General features: G+C 40.3%; 1 protein-coding gene and 1 long non-coding RNA gene across 8 annotated transcripts in view; one reads left to right on the top strand and one right to left on the bottom strand.

Moving 5' to 3' along the window:
- The window catches only part of LOC127017640 (uncharacterized), a 195,829-nt gene that overhangs the window by 82,016 nt on the left and 92,913 nt on the right, over positions 1–20,900 (bottom strand). For 6 of the 7 annotated variants that reach the window (XR_007766631.1, XR_007766625.1, XR_007766628.1 and 3 more), the window contains one exon: positions 15,200–15,285. The exons of the other annotated variant lie outside the window; for it this stretch is intronic. This is a non-coding gene — a long non-coding RNA (uncharacterized LOC127017640). The remainder of the gene's footprint in view (positions 1–15,199; positions 15,286–20,900) is intronic. 7 annotated transcript variants of the gene reach the window in all.
- The window catches only part of UBE2D1 (ubiquitin conjugating enzyme E2 D1), a 197,364-nt gene continuing 191,461 nt past the window's right edge, over positions 14,998–20,900 (top strand). Inside the window, exon 1 of the mRNA XM_050898833.1 lies at positions 14,998–15,001. The gene's annotated coding sequence lies outside the window, so the exon portion shown is untranslated. The remainder of the gene's footprint in view (positions 15,002–20,900) is intronic.

Below are 20,900 nucleotides of genomic sequence, written 5' to 3'. Positions count from 1 at the left end.
CGAGTCCAGTGGAGGGTTACCGAGGTGGTCAAGGGCTGCCACAGCACATACGAGGAGAGGCTGAGAGCTGGGTTTGTTTAACCATCAGAAAAGGAAGCTCAGGGTCTTAATGCTGACAACCACCACATCAAAGAAGTTCAGTGAGGGCTGTCAAACGCTGGAACCCCAAGAAGTTGTGAAATATCCCATCCTTGGAGATGCTCAAAACTCAACTGGATAGGCCCTGAGCAGCCTGACCTAATTTGGAAGTTGGAGCAAACTTTGAAGCCAGTCATGCTCTGAGCGGGGTGTTGGGCCAGATGACCTCCAGAGGTCCCTCCTGACAAAAATTATTCTGTGATTCTGTTATCTGGGACACAAATTAGTCGTGGTGATAATTTAACACTTTCTACTACATTGCTACTGCAGGTGTTGCCATACAGAAAAGAAAAACAGTCTAATGCATAAATTAACAAACCAACAATCTGAAAGTACACTATTTTAGGTCACGTATGAAAATTATGATTATAGATCCCCAACCTCTCCAAGAGGAGGAAGAAATAGTCAACTAAACAGAAAGGAAACGTATTGTACTGAAAATATGGTCCTCTCTCAAATGTGAGTTGCATTGTGTGGCATTTAGTCTGGCTTTTTGGGGGTCTTTTAACTCCCTTTTTTCTCTAAGCTTACACTAGAGCTATAGATAAAATATGCTAATATGCCTCAGAGCTACATCAAAAAATAAGTTTACACAGAATCCACAGTGAAACAAATTAATCTCTGGCACTATCTCCTGTGCAAAATGACAAAAGGGATGAATATAACCCAAGCACATATAACCGCTGCAAAGCCAGATGCAGCTCCCTTTGAGTCCCCTACTCCCCGATTTTCTTGCCACTTTCCAGCTATGGGACTCCTGGTCAGGCTCCAACTGTTCAATCACGGCATTCTCCCCAGAGCTCCGATTCTCCTTATTCCATGGGTTTTCAAGGTGATGCCCTGTGGACTGTAGGAGTTGCCTGGCCTTAATTTCAGCTTTCACGCCAAGTTCAGCTAGCAAATTCTTGTTCTCCACTACCTGTATCACCTCAGCCATGTTGAGTTTCTTATTGCAAAGGAAGTGACATCAAAGAGTCTGTCTCAGTGGAAAGGACTGCAAAAGCCACAATTAATGGTTGGAGCCATGGACACGCATTGCCTGCTCTTACAATGCATAGTTTACCAATAGCTATGTGATTACAATGGACAGTTTCCTACTCCAGAGACAAAATGCTTTAACACTGTGGCTACTACTATGGTCTTTGGTACGCGTGCTGACTCTTTAATGATGAGTACTTTTCAATATGCAATTGGTAATGCAAATAATGACTTAGTTACAGGCAGAAAATCTTTTCAGCATAATAAAAATGTTCTCTCATGTTCCCAGTGAAACAGATGTCCTGTTTAATTGCACTTGAAATGTGAAAATATTTAAAGTTTTGCATAATAATGAAAATAGAAAGTTGTATAATAAGCAAAGTGAATGCCATCTTCCAGAAACTGAGGGGGAACACAGTAGCATGTTTTATATCAGGGTATGAAATAACTTAATTTTTCTTGTGATTATGATCAATAAAATATAATATTTGCTAATACAGGAACTTGCATGTCAGCATTTGTGAAAGAACACAGCAATATATTATGCTAAAATTGCACTTACATAGTTTGTTTCTCAACTCATCCTCACCATAAAATAATAATTAAAACTACTAATACCTCTGATCAGGAATCTTAGACTGTTTGGATAAACTTTCAAGACAATCAGATCACCCTTCCTATGTAGTTCTGCATAATATACACACATGTAGCACTGTAGACATAGAAAATATCATAAAAGGGAAATCAAAGGACATCTCGATTTTAATCTCAAAATTATTTGTTGTTCAATTAATCTCATAAGTTATGATAAATAGTAGCTATACCACCCAGAATTCCCTACCATAACACTTTTATTTACTCCAAATAGAGCTTCAACCAGAAAACATTTCACTAAAAACTAGTAAAGAAATGCAGAGTGGATTAAAGAAAAGGCAGTTTCTGTAAGATGAGTGACCTTCCTTCTTCATAGCAAATTTTTTTATTGTGCAGATTCTCAACCACATACTGTACAGCTTAAAGTGAACTTATCTTCCTTTCCATTACAATGAATTATTTGAAAACCTGAAGCCTGCAAACCTTACTAAAACTGCTTATTACAACCCTTTACCTTCCTTTTTCACCTAAGACACAGCAGAACACTTTTGTTTTCATTAACAAAATGACCTTTCACATCTCATCTGAAATTCTTCGCATCCAATGCCTCAAATACCACACTAGGTTTTACTTCTCCGTGACACTCAACTACCATCTCTGTGTTCACATGCATTGAATGAAATACACAGATCCCCACTGAAAATTCCTTGTATGATGACACATGGCTTTTAATATTTTTTCCTACACAATTCAGTGTTTAGCACTGTTTTCTAACCTTCCTTCACTTCTATCACTGCCAAGACAGATATGCCAGAATTATATATAATGCCCTGACATTCTTCGCTAGCTGAACAAGCTTTCTTCCCTTAGCCTAGATCCTCTTTTTGTCAGATAATACGATATTTGTGTATTAATTCTCTAGCATATCAATAATTTCTTAGTACTCCCTTATTAATGGTACCAGCAGAGCCTGAAACATTTTCCTTTAGCATTAAGGAAGAGGCCCATAACCACATAGACTTCATTTCCACCAAAGAAAACTAATGTTTGCACATCTGGTTCAGATACTTCAAAAGATAGGACATGGTTTACTTGCATTATGTTTGGATCACTTAGACTGAAGACCAAAAACCAAGCTACAGTTTCTATGAGACAGTGCAAAACTATTAGCTGCAGGGAAGCCCAGTGTCCACTTATCACTGGCTCAGCCGCCTCTGTGGCAGGCCACCCAAGAGGACGAGGAAGACCTAGGACCAGGGAGTAGGGCACAGCCGAGCAAGGACACCATGTGCCCTCCCTTCCAGGCAGGTAAATAGGCTGCCCTTTCTGCAGGGACTGCAAGCAGGTTCTGGCTGGCAGATGAAAAGAGGACACAGGTAACGTGGTGTGGATGGAGACAGTTCTAGAAAGCCACAGGCTACACTTAAGCTTTCGTCAGAGGCAGCAATCTCCCATTTTGCAGCTCAGTGCATACAGACCAAATAGAAATAAAGAAAAGCCTTAATCTGCCAGAGGTGGTGTGTGTTGGAGCTTTCCAATGACACATTTCTTTCTTGCATACCTTTGCAAACAGACCTGGAGGCTGCCTCAAGGGAGGTTACACTGTGGCTGCTGCATCTGCGTTTGTCATCTTGCATACAACACTGCCAGTGCCTGGACATGGCTTCAATAAAAGCCATCCATTTACAAGGCAGCTACGCTGTCACTACTACTTCTGCTAACTGTCTACCTTTAACCACCTTCCATTCCCAAGAGACAACTGGAATAATCTACGTTTAGTAGAACAACGGGGAGAGTATCCAGTCTTAAGTCGCTACATAGTCATTTAGGGATGAAATTCCTAGGCATACGAGTTAAGTACATAAATCTCTGCACAAAAATAAAAAGAGAAAAACGTCTTCAGTCTGCTAGAGGAATCCCGATTCACTTAGCTGAAAAATGTAGCTTGGACTGGAAGTAAAGTGCATGGGGGAATGGTTATCATTTTTTTTAAAGAAGATATTCTGAAAACGGCCTTTAGGATTGGTTAGGTCTTCCTATGTACAGAATAAAATTGCTGGAAGGAGCTGGAGGAATTATGGAGATTAATAAATTTGACTTGATCAAAGGCTTTCACAGCACAGCACCAAGATTTTGAAGAAGGCCCTTACCAGATTTTTCTCCTCAGGACTCTTTAAAAATGGATGGTTCAAAGTATGCTTGGGAATCTCAAATAGTTGGGAACAAACTGGTATTTGAGAAACTACTTACACCAGTCAAGGTGTTAACACTGTTCTCAGTGCCTGAATACAAGAACCTGGTTACTACCCTTCTTTCAGAGCTTGCAAGCCACCTCTTTGTGGTTTAAAAAAAATGTTCATGGACATATAACATTCCCAAGTGAAAGTTTTCAGCTAGCTTGGGGGGGGGGGGGGGGGGGGGGGGGGTTGGTGTGTCACATTGGCCCTGTCTTTATGAAAACGTCCAAAGATGGAGAGTCCACTGCTTCTCTAGGTGACCTGTCCCAGGGCTGCCTGGTGAAAAATATTTTTTGATGTCTAACCCAACCCTTTCAAGGCATTTTTTGGCCCTTGCTCCTCACTGTGTGTCTTCCAGCACCACTGAAAACATTCTGGCTCTGTTATGTTTGAACCTACCACTAAAATACCTAATCACAGGCTGCTATCATATCACCCCTCTGGGCACCTCAGAGGACCTCAGCTGCCTTCCTTAAAGACAGACATAACATCCACCTTTTTCCAGTCATCAGAGATCACCCCAATCACCTCATTTTATAGTTGATAGCAACCTTGCAATCACATCAACCTGCTTTTCTAGCAGCCTTAGGAATATGCCATATTCCCCCAGATTTGAAGACATCCAGCTTCTTTATATAGTCCCTAACCTGCTGCTCCCGCACTGCTGGCAGACTCTCTCCTTCCCGAAGCTTACTGAGGGACACAGCAGTCTGGGAACAGGCTTTCCCTGTGAAAACAGGTACAAAAAGGCTTGGACTACCACAGCCCTTTCCACATCATCTACAATTAGTTTGTCTCCCTCCTTCATGTACGGACAAATAGTTTCCTTGAACTTCCTCTCCCTACTAGCATACTTGTAAAATCCCTTCTTGCTGCTTTTTTTTGGCCTTTGTTTAGAGCTCCAGCTGGTCTCTGGCCTTTCTGATTTTCTCCCTTAGTACCTGAGCAATGCTTTCCAACTCCTCTGTTGCCTATTATTGTTTCCATTTCTCGTACGCTCTCTTTTTGCATTTTAGTTCACAGCGAAGCTCCTTGCTTAGCCAAACCTGCTAGAATTCCCAGTCTTCCTCCAAAACAGCAGCTCTCAACCAGTTTTCTTTAAAATTCAACCTTTTCTCCTGGGCACTGTTCCCTTGTTTTGCCTAGCAATTTTCTAAAAAAGGTCAAGTCTGCTTTCTTGAAAGCCAGGGTCCTACCTCTGCTGCTCTTCCCACCCCTTCCTCCAAATCCTCAATCCAGTCATCACCAGTCATCCAGTCACTGCAGCTCAAGCTACTGTCTAGAGCCATATTCTTCCAATAGGTACTGTCTTCTGCTTGCAACCAGCAGGTCAAGCAGAGCATTACCCCGGTTGCCTCTTTTACATTTGCATTAGAAAATTGTCACAGACACTCGTGAAGACAACTCTACAGACACCACAAGAAAGCTTCTTCACACCCTGCCTTGAAAGTGGGAATATGCAGCTTTCATCCTCACCTCCTCCATCTGCAGCTCTCTGAGGGAGCCTGGATCCAAGAAACACTGTTTTAAAAGCAAAAGCTATTTTGGCATGTAAAAAGTCTAAAAGGCTCCAACTTCCCCTATTTTTGAAGCACCAGGTTGGGCCTTTGAACTGGAACCCTACAGCCTTTCCCATGTATGACTATCAGTGTGTGAAGTGAAGAGAGATCAGCACTAAATTAAGCTGCAGATTTCCTTTGCTCCAAGAGGGTTGCAGTGTGGCCCAGTAGCTTGCATTGCATTTATCAGACAAAATCTCCCCATTTCAGAACTTTCAGTTCCCTTTACTAAGGCATAACAAAAATTAATCAGTTCTGTATGTTGTGTGTTAAATAGAAAAAAGTATAATTCAAACAATAGCCAGACTCTGGTTGAGGAAGATTTAAAAGTTTAGGGTTTGTTCCACTTTTTCCCCTTCTCCAAATCCAAATGGACTCCTTAAGAGAAGTAACTAGATCTAAATGTATCAGGAATCAAGGGGCTTGGCCTGCTGAATCATATTTCTGATAGATATTACACATTAAAAAGCAGTTAAACAATTGCACACCAAAAACCAGATTGTTTTCTCGTTATATAAAGAAAGATGCTGGAAACCTCTTGTACCAAATTTCTTTTGTATATCAGAATAGTCTCCAAAATTGGTGGTAAAAATTCTGCAGCTCATCCACAAGGTTATTTGTATGCTATGTAGTAACTTGAACAAATTTTCACTACTGTTCATCCTTTGGAAGTGTAGGTTTAAACAGAAATGGTGACAATATTTTTAACTGCAGCAGAGGTTTAATTATAAGGGATTTAAAGTATCATTGGGATAGGAGTTCATAAAGAAAAATGTTTTTGAAATGTTAATGGAAAAACTTGACTTTTCTTCACTATAACCAAAAATAACACGTTAGAGATCATGAAGTACCAGAGACCTTTTTTAATTGGCAACGATCTAGTATAAAGTCTTCATCCTGGACTACAATAATTGGGCCCAAAGTCCGTTTAAGTTAATACCAGAAATGGTGGTTTTATGGTTTATTACAAAATACGACACTTTTTTTTTCCTTACCTGAAGCTTCAGTGGTATTCTGCAGGGGAGTGAAATACAGAAAACTCTAATTTAAAACCAATTAAAGATCAGTCACTCCATGTGATCAGTAATTGTACTCTACTAAGGTAGCATTTGTTTTCCAACCTCAGACAATGTCATGAATATGGAAAAGCTTCAAATTATCCTTTGGTGTAATGATAGGTTTTCTATTACTGGTACACAAATGAAGCAATGTGATATACGAATCACGATTGTCAAATAGTGTTTTAACGTCTCTGAGCAGCCCCAAGTTAAGTAGGTTTCCAAAAGCTAGAGTACTTTGACAATTAGTAGAAGGATCACAAGTTGCTTTGCCTTCTCCCTCTACATTACAAGATGTCAAGGCTGGATCAGTTCAAAAAAGATAATTACCTTTCCCCCTACCCAAAGTAACAGGATTTTCAAAGGAAATTAAAAAAAAAAAAATCATTGCTAGTTCCAAGCTAATTAAACATTTAAAACTGCCTTGCTTGGCCTTGATGTTGTAGGAGAAGCATTTAATGCACAGACTAATTATATTCCTCCTCATGGACACCACCTTCTCTTTCCTCCCTCCCAACACACTCCAGAACAATACAGTCTCGTGAAGCCTATGGGACTAAGCTGAAATGCAGCCAAAGAATCAACTACATGAGGCTACACGCCACCTTGGACGGTCAGAGTCCAAGACAATGAGGTCTCAGAGGGCCAATGGTCAGGGCTAAGCCCTGGTTTGGGATTCAAATCTCTGGACTTCAGCAGATTCCTTGTCCTACCCTGGAAATGCTGTCTCATGCCTCTGTATCTCAGGGTTTGCCATCGGACAGATGGGCACAGCACAACTTTTCTTCCTGGTAGACATTAGGAGGATAAACATGTTCCTAACCTTGATGTACATTGATGTTTTGCACTCAGGTATAAATGTGAAGCCTGGTCTATGACACTGCATACAACTTCAAAAATAAGAGACATTGGCAGAATTAGTGAATGTAAAGAAATAAGTATTTAGGTCATACATTAATAAATCAAAATAGAAGTAAAACAAGATTTCTCACACTAAAAGCCCATGTATCAGTTGCCTCCGGGAAGACAAGAATCAATCCATCTAAAAAATTATTCCAGCTAAAGTTAACTACAAAACGGAACTCAGATTCATATCGCAAAAAAATATAGGGGTAACAAGCACCACAGAAAACATCGCAACTTTTTTAAATACTGGAGACACTCTTCCTGCAAAATCTGATAAAGGCAAAGCCTCAGTTTTTGAAGGTACAGATAAGAAGATAATCTGTATCACTAGATTTAAACCTTTGAAACAAGAGTCTGAATCACTGCAGAAGTAGCAAAAGCAAAACAAGTTTCAGCTGAAGTAATGACTTATGACAGAGGCAGCTCTGTTAGCAGTTGCATTCCAATACAAAATAAAGTGAAGTGGATTTGAAACTTATTTCTGTTGAATCCAGTATGTATTTTAGTATTTCAGATAAAAAGTGTTTCAATAAAGCTAACAAAATTAGAAAAAAATGTAGGGATGTTATTACCATGACTGTTCCTATGCATATGAGGTACTACATCTACATGCGACTAAAGGCTCACAAGTGCAATAACCATTGCTACCGTGCATCGCTAATTTCCAAGGCTCCAAGAGACACTAGAAATTATATCAGAGTAGATGATCAGAGAGGTCCCTTTGGCCTTAAAATCAAATAGCACTTGCGTGCAATTATTTTTTTTCCTCCACAAGTCTTTTGCCATATGCACAAAACATTACAGATAGATTGCAAGCAAGCAAAGAAACCAAGAACTTGAAATGAAACAAGGTTAATTTCTGTAGCTTGAATGATAATTTCTACGTTAACACACTTTCTCCAACACATTCACCCCAGAACCCCTATACCAAAAGAAAAAAAAAAAGCATGGAAGATGTGCATTGGATGAATCGTTAGGCAGTGACATTGCAGAATCAGGAAACGATGGTGCAAAACAAAACAGAGAAGCCTAATACTTCTTCACACCTCTCTTGTACCCTGATCTCCTCAGAAAGCCATGGGGATACCCTACACATCCTGGCTGAACTGTGCTAGACACGTCTCAGTTTCTCTGGATAGGAAATTTCACACCTACTTTGATATAAGAATTCCTCTGGGAGTAGGTTAAGTAAAAGTCAAGTAGGGATGAATTTGCTGAGACATCTTGGGTGAGATGCCACCACCTGGGTTTTGCTATCACCAGCAGTAAAAATTTTGCTTCCTGCAGCCTGAAATACAGCTCAGACTTTCCATTTGAAATTTACAGACCAAACTCTCAAGACAGCTTTGTGTTTGGTAATTTATTTTTTAGGACATCTGGGAAAAACACAAAATACGACTTTCCTTTTATTACTTTCTGCAGTAGTTCACTTCCCCTCCTGCAAATACTTTTACTTTTCATTCTCGTTATACTCTAACACATTGCTGATTCTTTTCTTTCTTTTCTTCCTTTGGGTTAAAGCAATTAATAATAAAAGTCACATGAAAGGCAGAACTACAGACGAAAACCCCACAGCCTAAAGACTGTGCTTGGAAAATGTGTTCTTCAACTGGACAGTGTCTAGTGGCCTGGGGAGAAGACAGGAGCTGAAAATAAACAAATCTCTCAGTATCTGCAAAGACAAAGGAATCCTGCTGCTTTCCAGGTGCTGGGAATCAGCGGGGCTATCCCCACAGGAGATACCCACAGCAGTGATACCCTTGTGGGCCTTTCATGGTCTTTTGGAGGCATGTTTTCACAGAACTTCCTAAGGCCATACTTTCCCAGGTCCGCCTTCAAATTCAAAACCTGCAAAAGTCAAAACGCACTGCGTGCAGCACTGCTGCAGCTCTCTGCAGTCATTAGTTACCTGCTACCTACAGCAGCTTTCACCAGTGGGGGCCAGGTGAGAAGAGCTTATCTGAGCACTCCCCCCATCAGAGGGACGAGCAGCTCCAAAGGCCTTCACAAACCCAAAAAAGACTTTGTACCCACGCCAGGGACTCCCAGCTGCACCCCTTGATCACCACGATCCAGGGCACACAACACATGCACCCCCTTCAAGCACAGAATGGTTCTCTGGATTGTTTTTCTCCTGGTTATTCATAATTTAGGAACAGCTACTCATTGTTCTCTGTACAAGTCTGAGACTCTGCTTCTAGTTCTGCATTATTACTGATGGCGTGGGTAATAATTCACACAACTTTGCATTTCACAAATATTAAATAACTAATTAGCAGTATTAATAAAACAGACCTCGTGCTTTCCATTTCTGCTAATGAATAGGTACATGAGTTTTGCATTGAGTAAGAAGTTATGCATAAAGTACATCTCCTGCTCTATGCCCCAGTTTAAATTATAGCTGTAGGGTTAATTGAATACCCCAGTCTAATCTCCCTGCATAGGTGTTGCATCGGGCTACAAGTAGTACTGCATCAGCATTTTGACTTGAGTTTATTTTTTTAAACAACTGCTATAAAACACTGACTGCAAAGAGAAAAACAGCATTAGGAGGAAATATTTAAAAACAACGGCCCTGTTGAGATCACCAGAAAGGGTTCTATTTTAACAGGCTCAAGAATAGTATTTTTCATACTTCAGCACATTTTTACCAAGCTAGTCCTTTATATTTCCTGAATTTATAGGCTATCCTTGTCAAGAACAGAACAGCAAAATCACTAAGACCATGATGATATGGAAAAGTTATCTGAATTAGATACACAGTTCAGCCCATTTGATGATTTGTTTTTAGAAGACATGCATTTTATCACATATCACATTAATGTGGAAATACCTGTTCATACTTTCTATTCATTCCTAAAATCCTACTGATTTGCAGAGTTAATGATTTTTTTTTTCCACTGAATACATAAACTCCTATTATTACCAATATTCTCACAAACCCTTGGTATTACCAGTTTTATATTTATTGGTATTTCCACTGATACCTGATTGCTTGACTATGTAGTCATTAGCAGGACTGGACCCAGAAAAAGTAATCTAATTTTACAAGAGTGATGTAATTTTAATTAAAAGGGCCTTGATGAAATTCAGCCAAGCCCCATCCAAACCAGCTATGTCAACTTTTAAGGCCTGTCCATTTTGACATATAAACAAGCTAGATGTCGCACCTTTAATCCGTATGTTGTTCTCTCTGTAGCTATTTGTTGCATGGACTGTTATCTCAGTAACTGCTGGAAATAGCTGTAGACCTCCCTCATGCACATAGAACAGCTACATCTCGCGCTTAGTAAAACCTGACAAGACAAGGGACCTATTGGCTATGTCAGCGTTACTGGTCTTCCTCACCAAGGTTCAAAAACAGAGCAACCCTTTCACATTATAATGCTGAAAGAAAATGGCACTGAACCAGCACACCCACCAAAAATACTGACCCATAGCATTAACTGCCAACACAAACTATTGACACGTATTTCAGACAACCACAACTGCACATAAGGGTATGAATGGCTATTGGAGAATTATACCATCTTAGGGACTCTCTGAGCAAGCATATTCTCATTTTTTAAGCTTTTTGGTTTCAAAACCAGCTAAATCCCTAGCAAACTACTGAATTCTTTTCAATGCAAACTGTGTCTGAATTGTAAGTCAAAGGAGGAGAGGAACTTATTCATGGGGAGTTGTTTGAGACATTCTAGTGTTAGACAACAAAGCTGACATTTCAAAGTAGGGGAGTAATGAGTACAAAACGTTCAAATCCTTCTCAGTCCACTCACCAAGAGAGCCACGACAGTGACAACATCGGACTCACTTTCCAGTGTCTCAGGAACAAAAGGTGTTTAATACAGCCACTCAAATCACTCTTCTTCTTCAGGCAGGGGCACGCAGTGGGATCCCAAGGAGAGGGTGATGGTGCTTAGGGAAAGCAGAGAAACCTGAAACCGGGAGACCTCTGCAGTTTGCCTCAGAGATACAGCAGTGGTTTCTGCTGCTATGAGTAGTGGTAACACACCGCTCTGCACTGTTAGAGGGTTAGAAATTTGCCACACTGCTCTACACTGTTAGAGGGTTAGAAATTTGCCATTAACAAGTGGGACTGGAATAGCAAAACCTATCAGCCTTCTTTCCTAATGTCTAGAGACGATAGTCAGGGGCAATATTAAAGACTCATTGATCATCGCTCATTTTTAATTTGCTCTCTGTTCCTGATATGTTCCCTTTAGTGAGCATAACCACATGTCCAGATGAACTCATCCAACAACTACTGCAAGTAAGCATAGGTGTAGAAGCCACCTGGCCCTAAAGCTGTATTGAAAAGTTGAGATTTTCTAAGTATTCACTGATACAATTAATGCACTGGATAGGCCATTCCTGACCCAAGAGTGTAAACTCTAATATGGATTAGACAAGTGGAAATAGCTTCTCACACCAAGAAGTTATTCTGCATGCTACTTAGTAATTAATCTATTTAAAATACAACAGGAGAATAATTAAAAACGTCCTCTTAAAATTCAAAGAGATGAAGCCAACAGCAAGGTCAAATTCAGAAAGGAGAAATAAAAAGAAACAAAGTCAGCCAGTATGGCTCCAGAATAATTTTATAAACATCCTCTATTGATTGAGACCTTATAAAAATGAACAGAGAAAAACCTTACAAAAATAAACAGAGAAGGATCTCTAACAGAGCCATTTCTGTCCCCTGGGTGCTTGATGGGATCCCAGATCAGCAGGTAGGATACAAATACAAGTTAACAGAAAGTGGCTGAAGAGTGGCTTGTGTGTATTAAATACATTACATTTTGAATATTAAAAGTTCAAAGTTCTTCATACAATAAAATACACAAAAAGCAAAAATGAAATATTAGAGTAATAAATTCATAGCAATTGCCTCACATCAGAGATCTACTTCACAAGTGCCCAAAGAAACACAAGCAGACAGCAAGAAGAATAACGGAAGGTTCAGTGATTTTCCTAAACTGCTTTTTAAAAGCCCCTTACCTTTGTTTTAATCATACCATCCCAAACTCAAAGTAGGACTGTACTATGAGTCCCTCTAGTGCCTTCCCTGCCCAAGCAAAGAACTGTTTAAAGAAAAAAAAAAAAAAAAAAAAAAACCAACACCATCAGCAACACCATTTCTTTAACATCACATTAACACATATGGAAGACAGCATTAAGCTTAGGATACAGCTTAGTTCAAGTGCCCACCAACCTTCAGCTGAGGTTCATGAGTTACATAACTTGAAATACAAGCATTGATTTCAATACAAAATACACAAACTACAAATTGAATTACAGCTGTAGGACAACTATCAGTAGATAAGACATTGCAGAAATTTGTATAATGTCACCCAACCATTTAGCATTTGAATCTGAGTGGTGGCTTGCATGCTTATATTGCGCAAGAACTGGGCAGATGTTTTCTAAGCCCATCAAAAACGCCAGCAAAACAGTACAAGCATATGAACAGAAACATCAGTTTGCAGCATGTTTTTCACTGTTGCTCTTATGGGATGTTGACAACTCAAGTTCTTGCATAGGATGGTTTTTCTGGTACTGCTGGAGATTGATAAAGAATCCCAATCCTGCATCTGACACAGAGTCTTTTTGGTTATATTGAATTTTGAAGGTTTTCAGGAGTTGAAAAATTACTACAGCTGCCAACAGCATGTTATATTTATCAACTGTGTGTCTTCAGGAAAATGAACTTGCCATTCTGTCAGAAATTGTCTGCTTTGGGAGGTGTGATTAGACTTTAACCATTGGTGTAGAAACGCCATTCTTTCTTCCAGTTCATTGCCTTCCAGCCCAAAGGTTTAGTCATGGACTATAGATTATATAATACCTTAAAATGAATTGTGGGTGTAGCAACTGCTTATAAAAAAATCAAATCTGATTGCATGTTTTGAATAAAAATTCACTTTTGCATGAAAGTCTGTATTATGATGAATCTTTATCTCGCTCAAGCCTTAAAAGGAGTACACGGCTGGTGAATAGCAAATGAATTGAGCCTCTGCATTTTTATGAGATATAAGAAGCTTGCAATGTATAGGGAAGTCCATAGAGATGCCAGAGCAGCAGAAACGATACAAACATTAGCAAAAGACACCCAATGGAGAAACCAGGGTTTAAGTAGGTCTCAGCCTAGGGGAGAAAGGTAGGCTTCAAAGTTCAGTGATCTCTATTTATACCTGCTCACTCTGCGTAAAACTTAAGAGCTGGGGCTGACTTAAAGGTCAAGGTGAACCTTTCCTCAAGAACAGCCAAGAGCAGCAAATAAAAGTACATTTGAAACCACTTAACATTTAAGATTGACCCATAATGACTGTTGCTTATTCTATCTGGCAAAGGGAGCTCCCCATCCCTCCTAGGCATCATATGAATTGGAGGAGCCATCTAAGGAGAATCAGTATTTCTCTCCTCTGCAGAAAATAGATAGAGGCCAGACCAGGGAAGAGCAATACAGACCACAAAAGGCTGAACACCTCCACCAATACCTGGGGATCTCCTTTGGTACCACCTCTGGTAGTGCTCCACGCCCCAGTCAGCCCATCGCCATCTGCTCAGGCCTTGAAAAAGCTGCTACAAGAATGTTAAGTATTAGAGAAATAGAAGGACCCCTCCCTATCACCAAGCTATATCAAAAGAGGTTAGTGCTGTCCCCTATAAAGCCAGAACCTAGCTGAAAGATCCATATTTCCCTTGTTGGATGGCATTAAATGATTTTCTTATTTTAATGAAAGTGCTATGAATAAAACAGATAGGCCATTGTAAGAGATGCACCAGAAATACTCCAGAAGCAGAGGGTGGGCAGGAGGCAGCACAGTGCAGGTGGCATCCCTGTGTCCCACCCTTACCTGGTGCAGAATTTATACTGGTACGTGAAGCTGGACAGGCCACCTACTACTCAGACTTTACCAGAGACAGGTAACAACAGTGAGGAAACAGCTGCCAGTTTATGATAGTCATTACTCTTCAGTACAGCTCAGATTTGGGGCTATGGATTAAGGATATGCCTAAGCACCAAATTTTCAGAGGTAGTCTTTGCCCTCATATAGTGCAGGAGAAGGAATGAGTGAAGGAGACCAGAGGCAAGGAGGCTGGGACATGGGAAGGACACTGGGGTAAACCTTGCTCTGCACACAGTGCAAGCAGCACTGCTACTGAGCAACTTTTTTGACAAGGAATCCCCATTTTATGTGTGAAATTTTGTCCTGTGCCAACACAGGAGGGATGCACTCACTGAGAGTGACCACGGTGTCCTGAGATGCAGCTGTGCAGGCTTGGCCCTATTAAAGGTACCTTAATTCAGTTACCACAGAAAAAGCTTGGGTCCCGAAGCAACGAAAACTACAGAAAATGTAAAATTGGTTGGAAGAGCACATTTCTGCAGGAAATGCACCCTCAGGACAACCGTGCTATGCCTCAGTTGCATAACAGGCCAAGCTGCAGGTGCCCTGCGAGGGTTCAGGGAGGAGAAAGGGTGGAACGGGCAACCCCAGGCCCTCTTGAATGTGTTTAGGAGATGACTGTGAAGAGCTCGTGCTCCCATGGTCACACACTCCTCATTGCAATATGTTTTTGCTGTTTCATACGTTTTTGCTGACATCCAAGCAGAGACTTGCAATTCTTCCCTATTTGGCTTATCATAAGCTCAGACAAGCTCTGGGAGGAGTTGTCACCGTGGGTTTTCTGCCAGGGGTAGAGAGTTTTGCTTTTGAACTCACACCTTCACAGGCTCCTAGAGACATCACGTGACTCTCCAGTACAGCAAGGACTCTACCAGTGATCAGGCACACTGCACTCCATGGCCTCCTGTACAAAAACAACAGTAAATCTTCCTTATTCTATGGAAAGTCATGAGAAATAAAACATTCTCTGCAGATCTGGGGAGTACAGATCCCAGTTATGATGGTACCCATCTCAAATAACCAAGGAGTAAAATATAAAAAGGCTGGAGTTATTAATCTGTCATACACCGTATGACAGCTCTTGAAGATATTGTAGCATAACTCATTTCCCATCACAACAGCTAATCTTTCATAAGGCTAATACCTAAACACTAACGTTTTTGTTAGGTAAAAAAAAGGACCAAGCCCTGTATGTATTACATAATCTCTACCTTGGGATGAAAGCAATGTGATTGTTTTCATTAACCTTTCATTCTTATAAAAGGGCAAAAATCAATAACAAATTTATTCAGGTAAGTGAAAGGCAATTTCAAGCAATTTCACAAGGGATTTCATTTCCATCGCTTTTTTCCTCCTACAAATTCTAATAAAAAGTCATATGATCTGTCCAAATGTAAGACAAATACAAAAAGCAAGATACTGTCAGCTCCTCAAAGACACAGAATGAAACCGCCTTTTTACAGCTGGATAATTGTCTTACTAAAAATATTGCTTTCTTTTGAATCCTAAGCAAGTCTGCAAGGCAACATCTTATTGACAGCCTGTGAAACATTTTGTTGCACAGTACTGAGCTGGTTTCTTTTAAATAAAGCACCTACGATACATATTTTTTCCTACAACAAATTAAGCAATTTCTTTTTGGTGCACTTTGCCCTTTCGTGCTACGAACAGAGGTTTAAATTACATGGATTTTGATGCACTTTCCAACTTTGCTATTCCTGTCATGTATTCCACTGCATTTCGCCTTTTAAAGAGCTGGCTTTGAATTCACTGTCTGAAACATCTGACAAAAGCAATGATAAAAAAGACCACAAAGTAATTCATCGGCAGCTCCATTTTCCACAAAGGACGACAAAAATGCTGAAAAAGCACAATACATTATTAATAACTGTTTAATTTAATCTGTCACTTCACCTCTTTCCATGAGTCTTCTGCGGATCCTTTCAGTGTTTTCTCTCACAGTGCTGTGAGGGGCAGAGAGGGAGCAGGGGGCAGCCCCAGCCCAGTGCATCGGACCCCACTGGTTCCCTCACAGCCCACAAAACTTCCAACATGGTGTCTTTTTTTTGTTACAGTAGCCCTTAAAAATATCTTTAAAAGTAAAATTATAGATTATTTCTATAAGCACCCTTATTCTGTAGGTGCATCTTTACTATAGCTGTTCATTTTCTATTGATTTTGGTTCCTTTGCCCACTATGATGCCATTGGAGAGTTTGAGGACAGTCACAACTCATTTTAAAAAGTTAAACTTCTGGGGAACCTTGTGAATCATTTGCACTATTCAAAAAAGGTCTAAGTTATTAAAGTTTAGCAGAATTTGAATGCCAAACTACTACCCATCAGCACAGGTGTTTAAGATGAGATCAGCTCCTTCTGGTGCTGCTTATCCTTATCCAGTTACTTTTAGAGGAGAACATCGTCCCACTTCCAGTGGCTGAAATTAGGGGTGCTGAGTCCACCGGGGTGACTTCCTAAAACCCTCTGCTGTCCTCTGAGCACTCGCATTGCACAGGGACTTGCAATTCCTCTTCCAGTTTCTCCGTGCTGGCACAAAATAGCTTGATAAATTTGCCCAGTGTGTTTGTTTTGAGGACAGAGACATCCGGTTTGTTACTTCATCCATCATGTTTTCCATGGGGGAATGGAGCTTGTGATGCTGGGAAATATGCAGTTTTCCTGTGAATTATTAATGGACAGAAAAGCAAGCCAAAAACTGCAACATTGTGTCGAAGCCCTAAATCAGCAATGCATTTGGGCACATGTTTCAGTAAGACTATGCCCAAAAATGAACAAAAAAGAGAGAGGTACAGATATACTCGCTTCTACAATGGGAGGAAATCCAGAGAAAGCCCATTCAAACTCAAGTGAGAAAGTACAGAAGATTCATAAAATCTTTCAGAAACGTCTCTAGTCCTTTGTGGTTAGTGTTACAAGGCTACAGGGCAGCTACTCTATGCAAACTGCCAGCAGGAAACCTTTGAGAATACTTCATATAAGATAATGGTGACCTTAGCATGACAGTAGTATTGGAGAACCACTAGAAATGCTAATAATTCAGTTTGCACAGGAGCTCAAAAAAAGCCTATAATCAGTATTTGGGTTTATTCACTGCAAATTAGATTATAACACACAAGATGATGAAAGAAATATTATAGGGGACAAAAAGCTGCCAGTTAAAGGGATCTAATTCCAGCAAACATCTTCTTTGATCAAAAAAATTACTGTATTATTATACTACCATGTTATTAGGATGCTATGTAATTCCGTCACCTAGAAGCAGGAAAAAAGTAGATAGCAAGGGAATATTCTGGGGAAAACTGAAGAGGTTCTGGGTTTTGGTTTGGTTTTTTTTTTTTTTTTTCACAGAATTAAAAAAAAGCAAGAAAACAGAAATAAGTATCTGAAGGTACAGAATGCACTTAAAAGGTTTCTCATTGCTCTCAGCAAAATGTGAGTTCCCAGGTGTGAAGGACCTGCCTTTGACAGGCCATCAATCAACAAGGATGAATCTACTACTAATTATTTACTGCTAATACAGTTAGCCAGGTTAATCATAGAAAAACATTTTTTATATTCTGATTTCAATTATTTACTGAGGAACTTCACAGAAATACATAGATATTTTCCAAGACTAATATTTTTATATATATATATATATATATAGTGACAAATTTATGCTCCTAGGGCTCCTAGGGCTACACAAGTCAAAGTTGTGGTCACACTATGGTTTTCCCATAGGATACGACAACCCATTTCCTAGGTGAAGAAATCGAAGATCTCATCAGTCTATACATCAGTAAGGTACGCAATCTGGTGTTTTGATACTGTACAAAACAAGAAACAGATTAGCAGGAGATCTGCAAGAGGGGTGAGGGACTGGCACACAGGTACACCTCCCGAGTGGACTTTGGCTGGGCATTTCTAGAAGGGATTATACAAGCCAGATTTCTGCCCCAGGAGGAAACCAGGAGCACTCACCCTCCCATCCCATACTTGGATGTGTTTGACAGCAACAACTGATATCCAAGCTTGTCCCAAAAAGACAGCTCTGAGCTTCAGCAGACTTGTACTGCCTGGGAACAGCCACAGTCCAGAGGACGGGTGGAAGCGTTCAGCAGGAGCTGAGCCAACATCCAAAACACTGATTTGTTCAACCCTCATTTCCACTCCCAGATTCGTCACTTGCATATCAGATAGCAATTTTTGAACCCAACTTTGCCAAAGCATCAGAAATATACCTTTTACCAATTATTTGAGACTAGTCAGATCTGTCCACTTTGAGCTTGTTTTCAGACTAGAAGGACTAAGGACTTATGTTTAAGCCAGCATCGTACAAACATAGGACTGGAAAGGATCACAGATGATCTCCTAGTCTGCCATGACACCCTAGCAATACAAGATTGATAGTAGTTGTTGTCCATGAAAGATGTTAATCTAGTTTATCCTCAAAGAGCTCCATAGAGTGATGGAAATGCTACGTTTTTCCATATCAGTCTATTCGACTGCCTAATTTCCCATACAGCCAAAAAAATTTTGCTAAGAACTAGCCAGAACTTGCCTCACAGCAGTTTAAGCCCTTTTTCTCCTTGTGCTACCCACCTTGACTTAGGAGAGCACATTGACATTTATGATCTTTTAAAACTATTGAATAGTGTCCCTAGCCCAAACAGATGCCTTCTCCCTCGTCAATCATAGTAAACGCCAAACTATGTACAGATCAACTACTTTCTCACTAGTGGAAGTTTTTGTTCTTCTGATGCAAGGAGACCCCCACTGGGAAATTCCACAGCTTTTGGGGTGGCAATGTTCTTCTTGGCCTGATATTAATCAAACTCTCAAGTCCATCTGGGTATCTGTGCAGATTACTGCTTATTTATCCTGGAATTTTGTCATTGTAGTTACCAAAAACAAAAATCATCTCTCCTGGTACTTCAGGCAGGCTTTTGTCTTACTGGTTTTGTTCTTAGCAGTTCCCCAACAAGCCAAAAATGCCAACTAGCTCCAGCCATGTCAAGATCGACTGAGCTCAGCTCCTTTTCTGGGCTTATGTCCTGCTGCATTATCCAAATCCTTATACTTCCAGTCTTCCACATATCCTCCAGCCAGCTCAGTTGTGCATTCAAGTGGCTGGCTTCCATTCTGCTTCATGGTACGTTGAATACATTATAGAAATTAGATTTGAGGTCCTCCAGATATTGCTGTGGCTAATTTCAGATTATCCAAGCTTTTCAAAAGCTCCTTTCTCATGTGCAAAACCTTCCAGTGAATAGTACTGAAGTTGCTGCCGTTCCCACCATTTGAGTCCCAGAGCTTCACAGACTGGCTTAAGGATATAAGAAATATTCCAGCAACTCAGTGTCCCGTTGCTCACAGCAGCTGAAGCGCAAGGGAGAGTGTAGGAGGCAGACCACATATACACCATGCTCTTCCCAGGCAAACTCTCAGCATTTCTGAGAGCCTAACTTATCATTCACTGACACAAAGGGCAGTGTTTAAAACTGTAATTTTCAACAAGGTTTAACAAAACTTTTTGTTTAGACTAAATATGATGTGTTTATATTCTTTTCAGCGCAAAGCAGGACACTGGGACAAGCTGATTTACAGCCCTTCGCGTTGTGCCTAAAGTTACTTCACTTGCACTGTAGTCAGATGAAGACATTAGTGGGTTCTTGTTTAAACAGAGAGCAATTAAATCATTTTATGAACAGAGCATAAGCTGGGCTTCTTTCTTCATGACAGAATGAGTAATAGCTGGCATCCAGAATTAATCAATTATTCCTCCTCTTGCAGTTATTATTCCAAGTAGTTTTCTTTTTTCATTCACCATTTTGGGGAGAAACTAAACTCTTTAAACATCCCTTATACCATGTCCAGAAGCAAAGGCAGTTTAACACTGGCATTCCCTCAGAGGCAGATACAGAAGAAGGGACGAGACAAGAGCAGGGGACCACATAAACCTCCTTTAGCTCCATGTCTGTCTCCATTCCTGAGCCAGGAATAAATTGAACCACTGTAGGTTATCTAGCTGCATGGCAGACCTCTGGATGCGCCCTCTTGCCATGTCGAGCCCACATTTTGGTCCTAACAGAGCTCTCCAGCATCTACAAGAAGGAGGTGGGTGAGCACAGGAGCAATGCTCAGCTGCAGCACAGCCCCTCCTACAAAGGAATTCCCTTTCACCAAGGAAGTTTTCACTTACAGACCTATGGAGAAATTAAACTCCCTTCTGTACAGTAGGTCCATGCATAATGTTCCAGAGTACATGGATGATAAACACCTGCCCTTAGCAATTCACAATAAAACCTTTGAATAACATATAGCAGTCAGGCACATTAATTGTGGTTAAGAGCTGTATTTTATCCACAGAATTGCCTTTGGAATTAATAGAGGTAGTTAGTGGCTACTCAGGGAGAAAAAGGCTATGTTTTTGGCTTACAGGTACTCCCAGAAGAAAGGTCAACTAAACATCAGAGAAGCACATTTCACTAAATAGACACAGAAAACAGAGATTGAACACT

Source organism: Gymnogyps californianus, chromosome 6 (assembly GCF_018139145.2).
Source record: "Gymnogyps californianus isolate 813 chromosome 6, ASM1813914v2, whole genome shotgun sequence".
Classification (NCBI taxonomy): Eukaryota; Metazoa; Chordata; class Aves; order Accipitriformes; family Cathartidae; genus Gymnogyps; species Gymnogyps californianus.
This window is presented reverse-complemented; position numbering and strand designations above follow the sequence as displayed.